This window comes from Colobus angolensis, unplaced genomic scaffold (assembly GCF_000951035.1).
Source record: "Colobus angolensis palliatus isolate OR3802 unplaced genomic scaffold, Cang.pa_1.0 Scaffold100, whole genome shotgun sequence".
In the NCBI taxonomy this organism is placed as follows: Eukaryota; Metazoa; Chordata; class Mammalia; order Primates; family Cercopithecidae; genus Colobus; species Colobus angolensis.
In genome coordinates, this window is record NW_012110920.1 from 2,346,691 (window position 1) to 2,362,838 (window position 16,148).

At 34.2% G+C, this 16,148-nt stretch overlaps 1 protein-coding gene across 1 annotated transcript in view; it reads left to right on the forward strand.

Annotated features, from left to right (window-relative positions):
* The window catches only part of CEP85L (centrosomal protein 85kDa-like), a 200,250-nt gene that overhangs the window by 115,753 nt on the left and 68,349 nt on the right, over nt 1-16,148 (forward strand). The window lies entirely within an intron of this gene.

Below are 16,148 nucleotides of genomic sequence, written 5' to 3' on the forward strand. Positions count from 1 at the left end.
GTGGAGGAGAAAAAGTGTTCTAGGGAGGTCTTATGATGTCACATAGGAATTCTGAAGTTTCGATTGGTCAGCCATAGTCTTAGTCTGAGCACAACCAGACTTGAGAACTTCTTACTTTAGGTGTGGAAAACTCATTAACACTTTGTGCTTCATCTTTTGTTTCTAATTTAAAACAGTATATGGCAGATAAATGAAAAAAAAAAAAAGTAAATTTGAAGTGGTAGAAAGCTTTTGTTAAAGATTCATGCATCTTCAGGCTTACAGATAATTGAATACTAATGATGAAGATGTTGAAGAGCCAAAATAGTTACTACAGGAATTTTAATTATGAGAAAAATAAACACAAGTATAAGCAAAACAACTTTCATTGAATTCTTGCTGCTGTTGCTTTAATACCACATCTTCATAATGTTAGCTTTCAAAAAGACAAAAGTGAAATATTTTTACACAATCAGATTTTATACCTGTTTTATTTTGTTCTTGTTCTTGTGTGTATGGGAGAAAGAGTGTGTATGAGGAAATCAGGCTAGTAACTGCTTTTTGTTTTAAAAAATGATTTTTATCTTACTAATAAATGTGTTTAATTCATTCGTGTTTTCTTCAATTAGCAGTTTAACGATATATTTGTGAATAGTAATTCTTATATTTAAACTGATATATATAATCCCCCCAAAATAACAATTTTCTACTTTTAAGTATTTAAGATTTTTTTAAACAATTGCATTAAATTGTTACACAATCTTAACAAATTTTTTATAAGCAGATGCAGTATTAAGGGCAACTTTATAGCAAAAAAGAAATAATTACAGATTCCAAGTCAGTTACATCTCAGTTAATGAGGCTTTATAGGTTTGATGTGTTGAAATTTAAGTTTTGTAATGTTTTTAAAAGGATGTGCCTCATTTAATCTAGCATGTGCTTTCCTGAAAATTACTATACAAATGAGATACTAGTAAGTGAGGATATTTTGAACTTCCTAGAACAGTTTATCTTACAGTAGAACTGGGGAAATAATTTTTTTGTAAAGCCGGACATCATTCTCCTCTGTTTATCTAATTTGTTGTCTTACATGTTAGATTTACTTTAGTCACTGCACTTGAAAATATTAATTCTTAAATCTCTTCTTTAATTTTAGAGGAGGTACTTGTAATTTTTAATTTTTTAAATGCTTATGACAGAGTGAACTTAGCCCACTTCACTTTCTTATGGGTAACTAAAATGTGTAACAGCAGCTGCTTATGTGCCCTTAAATGGAGATGATCTTGGCTTCTTCCAAAGAAAGAAAATCCATCTCTAGAGCAAATCATTTGTTATTTAAAGAATCAGCTTAAAACTAAGTGAAAAACAATATTTTAGCAAAGACATTCTGTGAACATTGCCAAGGGAAAATTTAAAACTTTAAAGTAAAACCCAAGTTAAGGAAATCGCATGAATAATGTTTGTTACTTTTCTTAGTGCTACAACCATTTTTCTTTCAATCCTTACATAATGAGGATCTCTCAGTACCATCAGTTACCAATGAGATTGATAATATAAAACCTAGAAACCTAAAGAGGTTTACAGTAATTTGTCAGAGATAACCAACTGCTAAAGAACAGACTGAGGATTCAAATCCAGATCTGTCTGTTTATAATTCCTAATCTGTTGGCATATTGTGGGAAAAAATTATAATTTGAATATAGCTTTCATTAGAGTAGCCTGTAGTAACTAAGAAATTTTTAAGATGTAAATAGGTGCATTCTCGAGCACTGTTAATAGTTTTAGAAAGTCTGCTTTAAATTTGTCTACCAGTTATACATTCATTTGAAATTTAGGTAATAGATCATTGTTCTAAGAACTTCTCATTCTAAGAAAATGGAATTAGTAATACTTAGTTGGATAAAGCAAGAAGCTGCCATAGATTGAATAAAATATGCCCTAGTTACCACGAGTTTACAAGTTTACTTAAAAAGTATACATAGGCATATACACACCTTAGAAGGATACTAACAACTGTGTGTGACATAGTTGGAAAATGGATTCAAAAATTAACTTTTATATTGGTATAAGAGTGGGGAGTTTTTGTGTTTACCTTTTTCCTCTGGGTTAGCTAGTGAAGATGACGATGATGGTGATCCCACGTGGAACTCTAGGAAGTATTATATTTTCGTTTTAACTAAACATTGTTTTTATTGCCTAAACAGAAAGTTGTTTAATAGGAGTATTAATGAGTTATAGTGTTATCAGTAGACTGTTCCTCAATGATTCCTCAACTAGAGGCTGGAAATTTTTTTTTGAGGTGCTTTGTCGCAGTCTTCATTTGGAGTCACACTATAGTTTGAATGTATTTTTGGTCACATGACTTTATACAAGTAACTTCCTTAAGCAGCCTAATCTGTGCACTAGTATTTGTGATGGTTTAATGACACGAAGTGTACATAGTGATTATCAGAGATCCTGCAACAGTGTTCATTTAGTGTTAGTACTTATTTTCTTTTTTCCTTTAGAAGGTGGATTCTTAGGGGTAAAGTGTCTTTGAACCTGGATGGGAAAATAATTACAAATTTATTTTTACTAAGCTCTAAATGAAATTTAGTATTTCCTCAGTTTTAACTGAATCCTGGGTTCATGTCTTTACTTTTGTTTTTATATAGTTTTGTAGCATTTTAAATGTATTCCTCAAAAGTATTACTAATTTTTTTTTTTTTTTTTTTGAGGCAGAATCTCACTCTGTCACTCAGCCTAGAGTGAATGGTGCGATCTCGGCTCACTGCAACCTCCACCTCTCAGGTTCAAGCGATTCTCCTGCCACAGCCTCCCAAGTAGCTGAGACTACAGGCATGTGCCACCGTGCTCAGCTAATTTTTGTATTTTTGGTAGAGACGGGGTTTCACCATATTGCCCAGGCTGGTCTCAAACTCCTGACCTCATGATCTGCCCGCCTTGACCTCCCAAAGTGCTGGGATTACAGGTGTGAGCCACCGCACCCGGTTGTATTACTTTTTGTAAAGGACACTGTGATGTATGTCGTAATCTTTTACATTGAGTATTTAAACTCCAGTCTGTAGTGGTGTATCTGGAGGGCAAAGAAACTTCAAGATAGAACAGTTTTTTGGAAATTTTTGACCAGAACTGAATTAAGTGATGACTAAATTAGACAGCTATACAGTAAAATGCAAGCTTCAAATCAATTTTTGTGATGTCCGCAATACATCAAAGATAAGGAGTTTTTTTAGATTAGATCTCCTAGACACCCAGGAGGAAGATTTTACCTAGCTCTTGAGGGTACTTGAGGGCTTGATAATTACCATCTTAAATTTTAAAGCTATATAGGGGGAAGGACTGGTTCAAAAAACATCTAAGCAAAACTGCAAATGAGAATAGTGGTCTGAGATTGAGAGGATGGAAATTCTTTCCCTAGGGCAACAGGGAGGAGAAAATAAGATTTACTCATTAACTGGGGTGGGGAGCTGTGAATCCAACCCAATGATAAAGTAACCTATAAAGCTTAGGGGTCATTTTGGGGAGCTAGTTTCACTTTTCACTTGATTTGCCAGATAATCTGGAGACCCAAACATTTTATTTTTTCGTGAGTATCTGAATTCTGGACAAACTCTCTTTCCTTATCTTGATGAGGGGTGGAGAAGAGAGTCAAGAGAGGCCAGATGGATTAAGAAAAGGACTCATATAGGTCTACATAATTTTTGGAAAGTTGTTAAACATTCTAAGTGATAGAAATGCTATAGCATGCTATGTGGCTTCAAGGAAATTGTTGTTTATCAGTATACAAGTAATATGGAAATGAAAATTTAACATGTGGAAGGTAACCACTAGTGCAAGATAACACCAGGAGAAAAAGAAATTTCCAATTGAGAGTCAGACAAGCACGTGTAATAATCAGCAGTGTGACTTCTAAGAGAGGCGTATGTTTTGTACAAAGGAAACAGACAAGCACGTGTAATAATCAGCAGTATGACTTCTAAGAGAGGCGTGTGTTTTGTACAAAGGAAACAGAATCAAAGCCAAAAATGACAAAGGGAAACACACACATCACAAAACAAATTTGACAGCAAAAACCAACCCTTCGGTCTCCAGATACTTGCTTCAAAATTCTAGAGAGTCCAGATCATGATGCTGTTACATTGTTAAGAAGGTTCCAGTTCAATTTAATGGTTGTAGTGTTTCTCCAGACACATTAAATTTCTTATCTTTGTGGTTGATACCTCAGCCCTTTGAGCCCCTCGCATTCGCAAACTTTGTGGTGCCACTATCACTGATTTTGATACAAAATTGAAATTGGAGGCTCATACCTTTTCTGGGTTCTACCAGACTCCCCATTCACTTAGAAACCAAATACAGATTGTGAAATATAAGTCTTTGTTCTCATAGCCTGACCAACTGTCCTCTTAACTTTCATAGAGGTTTATTAACTAGTTTTTCTACCCTCTGTCGTGACCCTTTCCTACTCAGTTTTTACTCTGATATCCAAGTGCACATCTGATTGTCATTCATATGCTAAGAACTTTTCATTGATTTCTCTTTCAAGATGAAAAACCCACTCTTTACAGAATTACAAAAAACTCTTTCCTGATCTGTCCATTGCCATGTATGCCTCCCATAACGATTTGACAACTCTGCCATTATATGTTATTTCTTCTATCTGAGATATTTTCCTTACTGTCTTGTTCTTATAGAACTCCTTCATTATTCAGAAGTAGGTGGGGAGAAGCCCTGTTTTGTTCTTAATTTCTAATTATATAAGTAATAAGTGAATATCTCTTATAATTCAGAAAAATCAAATAAATCTGAAGTTGGAGGGGGACTTTCTATATTATATAGGTATATTTATTTGTCATAAACTTCATGAATAGAGACTGATTTGTTTTTTCTAAGCTCTACACACTGCTTATCCCTTAGAAGCCTCAATAAGATATTTTTATAGTTAATGAATATTTAGAATATTGTTTTTCCTTTACAAGTGAACTCATAAAAAGGGTAAGTTGAAAGAAGAGAGAATAAAGGCCCTCAGAAACTTAGATAAACTAATTTTCTTTGTCCCTAACGATTGCCTCTGAAAAGTTGAGATTTTTCTGGCACTTAATTCTTTAACTTGTTCACACTTTGACGTGTGTGTAACATCAAAAAACAAAATTTCAACAAATTGAGTTTAATTATCTAATTGGCTTTGATTAATGATTTATGAATTGGGCAGTATCTCTATAATAGGCCATCAGATGAGCTAAGTGGAGGAGGTGGGCTTTCTAGGCAGAAAGAGGCTAAAGAAAGAAGGAACAAAAAGTGAATTGGTTATTATAAGTTACTTATAAGGTTAAAACAGAGTTCTTTATCATGCTAATTCAGGTAAACTGGGCCCTTTCTGATTGGTTGCTGTGAATATCCTGTTGTTTTTGGAAAACTTGCTGATGTTGAAGTTCAGTTTGGTTATGTGGCTCCCAGCAGGAGTGGCTCCATTCTTGTTTGGTCTGGTCTGTTAAGACTGAGTTCAAAACAAACCAGAGTGACTCCATTCTGGTTTTGTGTGCGCAATTAAGGCTCAGTCCAAAGCAATGGCTTTCCATAGGTTTGTTTAACCATAAGAGATTTCTGGAGTGGTTGTAGGTTGGTCAAGGAATATTAATCAGGAGTTGAATTGGAACTGTCATTCTCATTTTTTTGTCCTCTCTCACTACCTTACTCTGTGATTTTCAGAAAACAAATCTTTCTGTACTGTAGTTTTCTCATAAATAAGTGGATGTCAGATTGAATTAATTTCTAAAGTCATTTTGAAGCCTAAATGTTCTGATTATACTAAACTAGCTTGAAAAATGTAGTTATTTTTAAAGTAGCTATTAATTTTAGCTAATTTTGTTAAAATAAACATGTAAATTTCACAAAAAGTCAGTTTTTAATTTGTTTCTTTAGTTAAACTACTGGTTTACTGGTTGTCAGGCACTTTGTTAGGTAAGGAATGCAGTTTAAAAAAAAAGTCCTTGTTTTCAGGCATGTTACGCTTTCAAAAACTCTATAAAAAACCCTAAAACATCACCTGTTCAATTTGAAGAATAATTTTAAATATGTTTGGGTATTTTTATGTGCTATTTATTAAAAATATATGTTACAAATTTTAATGACTTATTTTTACTATGTAAATGTGAGTTTGGCATATAAATACACCATAATTTGTGAATTGTCTTATTGCATATCAGGGGATATAATTTTTGCCATTATAAACCTTAAAAAACAACACTATGATTACCATCTATGTAAATAAATCTGATAAATTCTCATTCTTCTTCTGTTGGTTCTGTAAACTTGTTATTCCTAAACATTAGTGCATGTAAGGGTGATCAGGCTCGTGAATGAATTTGATTTGTATTTGAAATGTAATAATTTTCGAGATTTGGTCAGTTACATTTCTTTATAATTAGAGAAACTTCTTTGAGAAAATGAGCTACAAATACACATTTTTGGGGTGAGAATTAAACTCTGAATTAGTAAACATCCTGAGTGACATGACTGTACCAACTAAGCAACTAAAGAAATTGCACTTTTAGTTTAGATCAAGTGGCTTTTTGATCAGAGCGCCTGCTTTAAGGATGAGGGGGAGGTAATCCTACCTTAATGTAGATCTGAGCTTTTATTTAAAGACTTTGATAATATCAACATTTAAGATAGGTTCTTGATTGCTTCAGGTGAGAACCTCTAAAACATAATGGCTTCTATGCTTCAGTTACACAGCCCTCTTTAAGTTTGTATAGTAAAATTACAACTGACCCTTGATTTTTCAGCATAGATACATTCTTGAGAAGGTTATGAAAATAGATTTTGATATGTGGAATTCATATTTGTTTTGTAAAACAAAAGATGTAAAAATGTCCCAGTGGAAATAAACCCAACTTCCTAATATGTAAGCATTGTAACTTTTTGCCAGCAACTTAATTAAGCTACTGAGAGTTGTACATGGTTTTGCTATATTTCAGGAAAGCTGGACTTCATCCTTAACTCATCTCCACATTAAAAGCTTGCATAGCATAGCAAAAGGACATGAACATCTCATCATCTGCTGATTCAATTTGCCCTTGAGTTGGTCAAAGATGATGAGTGGGCTCCAGGACCAACATTAGGATCAAGAGGATGCCTTTGGCAAAGTCATTTATAAGGCTGCCCTGTTAATGTATTCTTTTCTCAGTGGACTTATTGCTTAATTGAGGATACTGTGGATATCTGAAAAGTTGATTGTTGACTCCAGTATTAATACATTGATTTTTTTTCCCTTAGCTAACTTGAAAAAATAAAATAACCCAAAATTCAATATTTGGATAAGTATGAGTCCATATAATGAATGTTAGACAATAAAAATATGCTCTTGAAACTTCACACTTCCAAAATAGAACAGAGTATGGCCATTGAAGACTGTCTTTCAAATTTATGTCTACATTATAGCAAACTAAAATTAGTTGTGCAGATTAGTCGAAGTTTCCTAGGTCTGACTAAAATGAGGCTAGACCTGAAAGGTCAGAAAGCATGATTTATTTATTTGTTTGTTTGTTTGTTTGTTTATTATTTATGAGATGAAGTCTCGCTCTTCTGCCAGGCTAGAGTGCAGTGGCATGATCTTGGTTCACTGCAACCTTTGCCTCCCGGGTTCAAGTGATTCTCCTGCCTCAGCCTCCCTCGTAGCTGGGAATACAGGTGTGTGCCACCATGCCCAGCTAATTCTTGTATTTTTAGTATAGAGACGGAGTTTCACTATGTTGGCCAGGATGGTCTCAATCTCTTGACCTCGTGATCCGTCCGCCTTGGTCTCCCAAAGTGCTGGGATTACAGGTGTGAGCCACTGTGCCTGGCCAGAAAGCATGATTTTTAATCAAACATAGGTTTGCATACTGATCTTTGAGCTATAATCTTTTAAGTGTAGATATTTCTTACTGTTACCCATATCATTGCTAACAGAATGGTAACCTTCTGTAGAAATCTCCAAATTTTCATACCAGTCAGTAGTTAATAAACATTGTCAGGTGCTGTGCTGAGTATCAGGGCACAAACTCATGATACAGGAAAGGAACCACTGCCATAATTACTATTATAGTATGCTAATTACAATACCTGTTTTTGCTGTTGGAAATACTTTTGGATTTTTTAAAAGGCTGATAAATATCCCTAGGGTGTTCTAGCTACTTATCCTCTTTTTGTTAATTGTGTACTGTAGACCAGTGATGAACTAGACTCTGGAGATAAAAAAAAAGACATCGGCATCAGCAATCAACTTGTTCCTGTTTTATGACCTATGCATATACAGGGAGCTGTCTGAACTCCACTCAGCAGTTTCACCATGAGATTATTGTTGACTCCTGAGACCATTTTAAATATGGTATTTTTAACATATGAAAAAAGAAAGCATTAGTGACCCATAACTGCAGAGATAGAAAAGAAAAAAATAATATGTAAATGGTAAGAAAATTCAGATAAATCCCAATTGATAGAAAGTAAAAGCATGCTCTCTCTCCTCAAGATAGCTCCCTTTAATAGTTTTTTTTGTTTGGAGGAGGGAGAGCATCATGATAAATACCTAATGCATGCGAGGCTTAATACCCAGGTGATGGGTTCATAGGTGCAGCAACCACTGTGGCACACATTTACCTATGTAACAAACCTGCATGTCCTGCACATGTATCCCAGAACTTAAAATTTAACAAAAAAAAGTAAAAAATAGTTTCTTTTATATCCTTTTAGAAAAATTCATTGCTACATTTCAAGATAATGTAGGCAGTGCTTTGGTCCCTTAACATGTTTGTCACTTAATGACAGGAATACATTCTTAGAAATGAGGCAATTTCTTTATTGTGTAAACATCGTAGAGTGAACTTACACAAACCTAGATGGTATAGCCGACTAACGACTACACACCTAGGCTATATGGTATTTGCTCCTAATCTACAAACCTGTACAGAATGTTATTGTACTAAATACTGTAAACAATTTGTAACACAGTTTTATTGTGTACCTAAATATATCTAAATATAGAAAAGATACAATAAGAATGTGGTATAATCTTAAGGGTGCAGCATTTATAGAAACATTATTATGCAGTGCATGACTATCAAATATTTTTATCCCTTGAGAATATGATAGAAGACTTGATTAAATATATGCTGTTAGTCTGATTTTTAAATTAAAACGTTAGCACCTGTGCTATAGCTTTCTTTTAGTAGAAGCTGGTTATATAGTGTAGTACATTTGCTATTCATAACCTTAGGCAAGATCCAAAATAGAACCACATTGTATTAAGTACTTCATTTTGATAAACTTCTTTTATTTCAGTTTCATAGATGCCTGTTTTCATGAAATGTCAGTTATATCATTAATTTTTTTTCCATTTTTGTTTTCTGGTTTGTTAATTACAAGGGATTTGATTCATTAAATTCTGTTTATATTTTATCTTAAATTTTAAAAAGTAAGTTATAGCAACAAAATGCTTGGAAAACACTACATTCTGTTTCTTTTATAAGTAAAGTCCATGATTAACCTTAATTTGAAAACAAGCTTCATTTGTTTTACCTAATCTTCTAATTGATTTGCTTAAAGAAAGTAAGTTACTGTCTGTCTTGGATGAACCATTTCTTCTCTTCACTTTTGCACTATGATTGTAATGAGATCATGTTGCATACATGGCTCATTTCTTTGTTGGCATTTTTTTAGACATGATAATACTAACAGATGAGATATAAACTGCATTGATTTTTACGAGGAAATATGTTTCTCCCTCCAAAAGAAAAGAGATAATAGTAATTTAGTTGTTTAGCATGTTGGAAATCAGAAATACTTTGAGTTCCCTTTATCTTCATGCATATGCATTTTTAAGATGTCATATATATATATATCTTATCAGTTTCTTTTTATCATTTTTTTCAAGGTCTTTTACCTTTCAAGTAACTCAATTTACTTGAATTGTTATTTCAGTAAATCGTATTAGGATGTCAAAAAGCTTACAGAGTTAGTGATAAAAACACATTGAAGAAATAATGAGATTATTAAAAACAGTTTCTTCTATAATATAAACTTTGAGGGTCAAGATGCAGACTTCAGTATAATGAGTCATTGAGGAAGGGGCGACTGATAGAATGATTTTTTTTTTGTTTTTAGAGAAATATGTAATAATATACTCCATAAATAATTACAAGGGCTTAGTTAAGATGGAGATTTTATATTAAATGCACAGTTCTTTTAGTAATAACAATTCATATTTTCCTTCTCTTGGTGAATAAAGATTCTTTAAATTTTATGTTATTTGTATTATTTTCATCTTCATTACTGAGCTTTGTTAATTTATTTACCTTTTAGTTAAGGTGTGATTCCTTTACCGAAAGCACTCGTAGAGTATCTCTTCAGATAGACTATTCCAGGAAACAGAGGAAGATTTGCTGTGTTACGTGACATGTTGTGAGTGTTGAATAAGCTCAGAGACAAGGCAAGTGAAGGAGAGATAACAAACTTGAAGAACCGCAGAGGTTGTGTTCCAGTCAAGAGTGGTAGCACTGGACTATCTAAATTTAACAGTATTTATCCAGGCCAAAGAATTCTGAACTATTTTCAGCGGCACTACAGTAAACTTTTATTAGGAGCATGTTTGGCCATTAACTGACATATTTTGGCAACTTTTCATAGTATCTGGATCTCATCTAAGTAGCATGTGTTGGGATTGTTATAGATGCCTGCTATCCACACTCAATTTTAAGAGTGGAACCTGCCATTTCCAATAAGAGGTACCTATGGTATGTTTTCTGGGTCTATAAATCTATATGGTTAGGGTCTACATGCCTACATTAGGGTTATAGTTCTTCTTTGGCTGGTAAACTATTGTTTTATTCTCTAAACCCCAAAGAACAGTGTGTCATATGCATTTTTGAGTAAAACATCTAAATGAGGCCTTCCCATTGCTCCCTGAGTTTGGCGGCTACTAAAGATACATAAAAAGTGTTTACTTGTAAAAGTCTCTGTTTCACCTGCACACATTCTGAAATGTTACTTTGACGGCATATACTTTCTGTGTCTTCAAATTAACTCACATAGTTACAAGTTTTATAACTACCTTTTACATTGCATGTTCATGTCAAAGTTTTATTACTAATATTAATAAATTATGTTTAGATTAACATGTTCTTGATTACTTATATGGACTACAGTGATGTAGAAACATGATAGATTACTTTGAAATTCTAAGTAGAACAGCATAACAGCAGTAATTTTCTGATATATCAATAGGTGAATTTTGATACATGTTTTTCTATCAAAAGAAGTACCTCGCTTTTCTGGGATATGGTCAAGATGTGTATTTTACTAGTAATATATAACTGCCATGCAGTGGTATGCTTCTCAAAGCCAATTGTAACTTTATTGAATAAAAATTCTTGTTTTCTAACTACCTGAGAAAAAATGTGTTACTAATGGGATATAGGGGAGAAGTTGTTTGAATATAAAATCCTTTCCTCTTTTCTATATTAGGAAGCAGGATTATCTTCTGCCTTAGTAGAAGGCTTCTTTGTTCTCCTAGAGTTCTGACAGCTCCTAAAAAGCCAGCTTGTAGGTTGTTATCAACTTCATTCTTCATTCTTGCATTCTTGGTGTAGGGTATATACGTCATCTGGCCTTTTCTCTTATCTCATGGCTAGTTGCAGATGTGGAATTGCACCAAAGTGATGACGAGATAGGAACTTACAGCCACGACAGTGCGTTCTGTCATCTGTAGTACATCTTGGGGACTTAAGGATTCTTTTCTCACAGATGAGGCCTTTATTTCCATTCAGTACTTCTTCTAAGGTAGAGAGTGAAATAAAGTATAAGTATTTCCTGTGATTATTTTTTGTTGTTGATGTCTAACATACAGTGAAGTACATAGGAATATTAATCTTTAATAATAGCTCCATTCCAATACACACCCACATACATCCCTCCTTGTAACCGCTGCTCAGGTCAAGATACAACATTTCTAATGCCCAGTAGGTTTAGCTTGTGACTCTTCAGAGTCTATATGGTGACACCTTATATCCTACCCATTTCTAGTGTTCTGACTTACCATCATTGATTATGTATGGCCTGTGCTAGCATTCTTTTGTTTAGCATAGTGTCTCTGAATTTTATCTATGTTGTTTAGTATGACAGTAGTTATGTTTTATTGCTGTATAGTATTCTAGTGTATACTTCTACCACATTAATGATCTTTTCCTTTGTTAACAGACATTTGGGTTGTTTCAATTTTATTATGACAAGTTCTTTTTGCTTCTAGTGTTGTTGAGTGGGATATATGTAAACATTTACCTGCAATTTTAGAAAAATCAAATTTTAATATGATAATTGAAGTATAATTTACATGCAGCTTTTAAGATTTGTAAAGATTACATTTACATAAAATGCTATAATTTGAGTTTTGAAGAATGTATACAGTAGTCCTTTCTTATACCTGTAAGATTTAATTTAGGCATAGTAAGAAATTAACAATAGCTAATAATAAAATAGAATAATTATAACAATATGAGAGCATCACTACTCTTGCACTTTGGGGCCATTATTAAGTAAAATAAGGATTACTGGAACACAAATACTGCAGTACTGAGAGTTGGTCTGATAACCAAGATGGCACTACATGCCAATGAGTGGATAGCATATACAGTGTGGATGAGCTGGTGAAATGGATGATTCACCTCCTGGGTGAGATGGTGTGGGATTTAATCACACTACTTAGAATGGAGTACAATTTATAACTTGTGAATTCTTTATTTCTAGAATTTTCCATTATTAATATTTCCAAGCAACAGTTGACTGTAGGTAACTGAAACCAGAGAAAGTGAAACTGCGATTATATGGGGATCATTTTACTACAAGAGAAGTGTATGACATTTCCATCACTCCAGAAAGCTACTTTTTGCCCCTTTGTAGTTTAGTCCTCACCCCACTTGGCAACCACTGATCTGATTCCTATTGTTTTGCCTTTTGCAGAAGTCCTATTTGTAGAATCAGATAGTTTATAGCCTTTGAGTGTGGCTTCTTTCACTTTTCATGCTGCTGTTGAGATTCATCCGTGTTGTTGCATGTTATAAATTTGTATGTGTGCTGAATAGCACTGCGTTTTATGGATGTAGCACAGTTTTTCTCTCTTTATCCTATGGACACATGGGTTGTTTTTTGTTTTGGATGATTATGAGTAAACATTTGACTATGGTTCTATGTGGACATGTTTTTATTTTTATTTGAGTATTTATTTATACTTATTTATTTATGTATTTATTTATTTAGAGAAAAGAGGTTACTGTCGTGCAGGCTGGAATGCAGTGGCTCAACTGTAACTGCAGTTTCTCACTGCAACTTCCTGCCTCCCAGGTTCAAGCCATTCTTGTGCCTCAGCCTCCCAAGTAGCTGGGATTACAGGTGCGCACCACCACACCTGGCGAATTTTTATACTTTTAGTACAGGTGGGGTTTCACCATGTTGGCCAGGCTGGTCTCAAACTCCTGACCTCAAATGATCCACTTGCCTAGGCCTCTCAAAATGCCGGGATTACAGGCGTGACTTACTGCACCCGGCCTTTATTTGGCATTTATAAATACTAAATTCAATTTCCCATTTAATTACCTTTCCCCTTTGTTGAAAATTAGTTTACTATATGCATCATTAGATTTGTGAATCTTTATTCTGTTTCATTGGTCTGTCAATCTTTATGTCAATAATACAACCTCTGCCACCTGGGTTCAAGTGATTCTCCTGCCTCAGCCTCCTGAGTAGCTGGGATTACAAGCATGTGCCACCACGCCCAGCTAATTTCTGTATTTTTGGTAGAGACAGGGTTTCGCTGTGTTTGCCAGGCTGGTCTCTAACTCCAGACCTCAGGTGATCCGCCCACCTCGGCCTCCCAAAGTGCTGGGATTACAGGCTTGAGCCACCATGCCTGGCCAATTTTTTAGTGATATTTTATAGTTTTCAGTGTATAGATCTTACATATAATTTATTACATTTTTATTTCTAAGCTTTTAATGTTTTTGATGTAAATGATATATTTTTAATTGCGCTTTTGTTGTTAATATACAGAAATACAATTGGTTTTTTAAAAACATTGACCCTGAATTATATAATCTTGTTAAAGTCACTTATTGGTTCTTTAATTGGTCTATTAATGTGGTATATTGCATTGATTTTTTTTTTCTTTTTTTTTGAGATGGAGTCTGACTCTGTTGTCCAGGCTGGAGTGCAATGGCACGATCTCAGATCTCAGCTCACTGTAACCTCCACCTCCTGGGTTCAAGCAGTTCTCCTGCCTCAGCCTCCCAAGTAGCTGTGATTACAGGCATGAGCCACCACGCCTGGCCAAGTTTTGAATTTTTAGTAGAGACAGGGTTTCACCATGTTGGCCAGGTTGGTCTTGAGCTCCTGGCCTCAAGAGATCTGCCTGCCTCAGCCTCCCAAAGTGGTGGGATTACAGGTGTGAGTGAACCACTGCACCCAGCTTGCATTGATTTTTAAATGCTAAAGTGAACTTGCATTCCTGGGAAAACCTTATGCCAAACGTAATATTATCTATATCTCTGTGTCTGGATTGGATTTGGTTTGATTTTGTTAAAGTTTTTTGTATCTGTGTTCATGATGGATGTTGGTTTGTCATTTTCTTTTTTCCTACTGTCTTGTCTGGTTTTGTGATCAGAGCAGTGTTGACCTCATAAAGTGAGTTGGGAAATAATTCATTTTTCCCCCCCCCGAGCTTGCGCAGGATTGGTGTTAATTCTTTAAACATTTGGTAGAATCCTACAGTGTAACAATTTGGACCTAGAGATTTCTTTTTTGGTTGCTTTTTTTTTTTTTAAATTATGAATTCAGTTACTCTAATAGTTTATAGAACATTCAAATTATTTCATATTGGATGAGTTTAGGTAAGTTTGTGTTTTTTTAAGAAGTTGGGTCTAATTCAAGTTGTTGAATTTGTGTGTGTAAGAGTTGTTCCTAGTAATTACCTTATCTTTTTAATATCTGATGGCCTGTAGTGATCTCTATTTCACTCCCTAATAACTTGCCTCTTCTTTTTTTCTTTCTCAGTCTAGGTAGTGGTTTATAAATTTTATTAATTGTCTCAGTGAACTAGCTTATCTTTCCACATAGATTTTTCTGTTTTAAACTCTATTGATTTCTGTTCTCAGCCTTTCTTGTCTTCCATCTGCTTGCTTTGGGCTTATTTTCTAGTTTCTAAAGATGGAAGCTTAGATTGAGAGCTTTTTCCCTTTTTTAATATAACTACTTAGTGCTGTAAATTTCCCTCTCAGTACTGCTTTACCTGCTTCCTACAAATTTTGATATTTTCATTTTCAGTTAGTTGAACCTGTGTATTATTTAGAAGTGTGTTGTTTAATCTCAGTGATCTCCCAAAATGATAGTATTGTATTAGTTTGAATTCTGTATTTGTTTTAAAATTTATTATTGTTTTAAATACTGTCAATTTATAACACGCTTCATTATTTTTCAAGCCCAGCCTTATTACCGTTCTCAAAATTTTTCATCTTCTACTGTTTTATATTTTCTTTAGATTTAGGTAGAAACTACCCAAAAAATCAGTACTTCATTTTAGGAGTAGACTTATTTTTTCCCCAGTCCTTCCTATGATGATTCAGATACTGTATCTCAAGAGTTAATTTTGGTAATTGATATTTTCTTAGAAAGTGATCCATTTCATCTAAATCTTTAGATTTATTGTTATGGTATAAAACACATTGCAGTTTTATTTACTTTTTCCCCTCAAACTTTTTTATTCTAACCTTTATTTTGGGGTTCAGGAGTACATATCCAGGTTTGTTACCTGGTTAAATTGCATGTCACTGGGGTTTAGTGTACAAATGATTTGTCATCCAGGTAGCAAACATAGCACCTAATAGGTAGTTCTTTTGGACCCTCACCATCCTTCCACCTGCCCCGCTCAAGTAGGCCCTGGTATCTGTTGTTCCTTTCTTTGTGTCCACGTGTATTCAATGTTCAGCTCCCACTTATAAGTGAAAACATGGTATTTTGTTTTCTGTTCCTATGTTAGTTCTCTTAGGATGATGGCCTCCAACTCCATCCATGCTGCTTCAGAGGACACGATATTATTCTTTTACGGCTGTGTAGTATTCCATAGTGTATACGTACCACATTTTCTT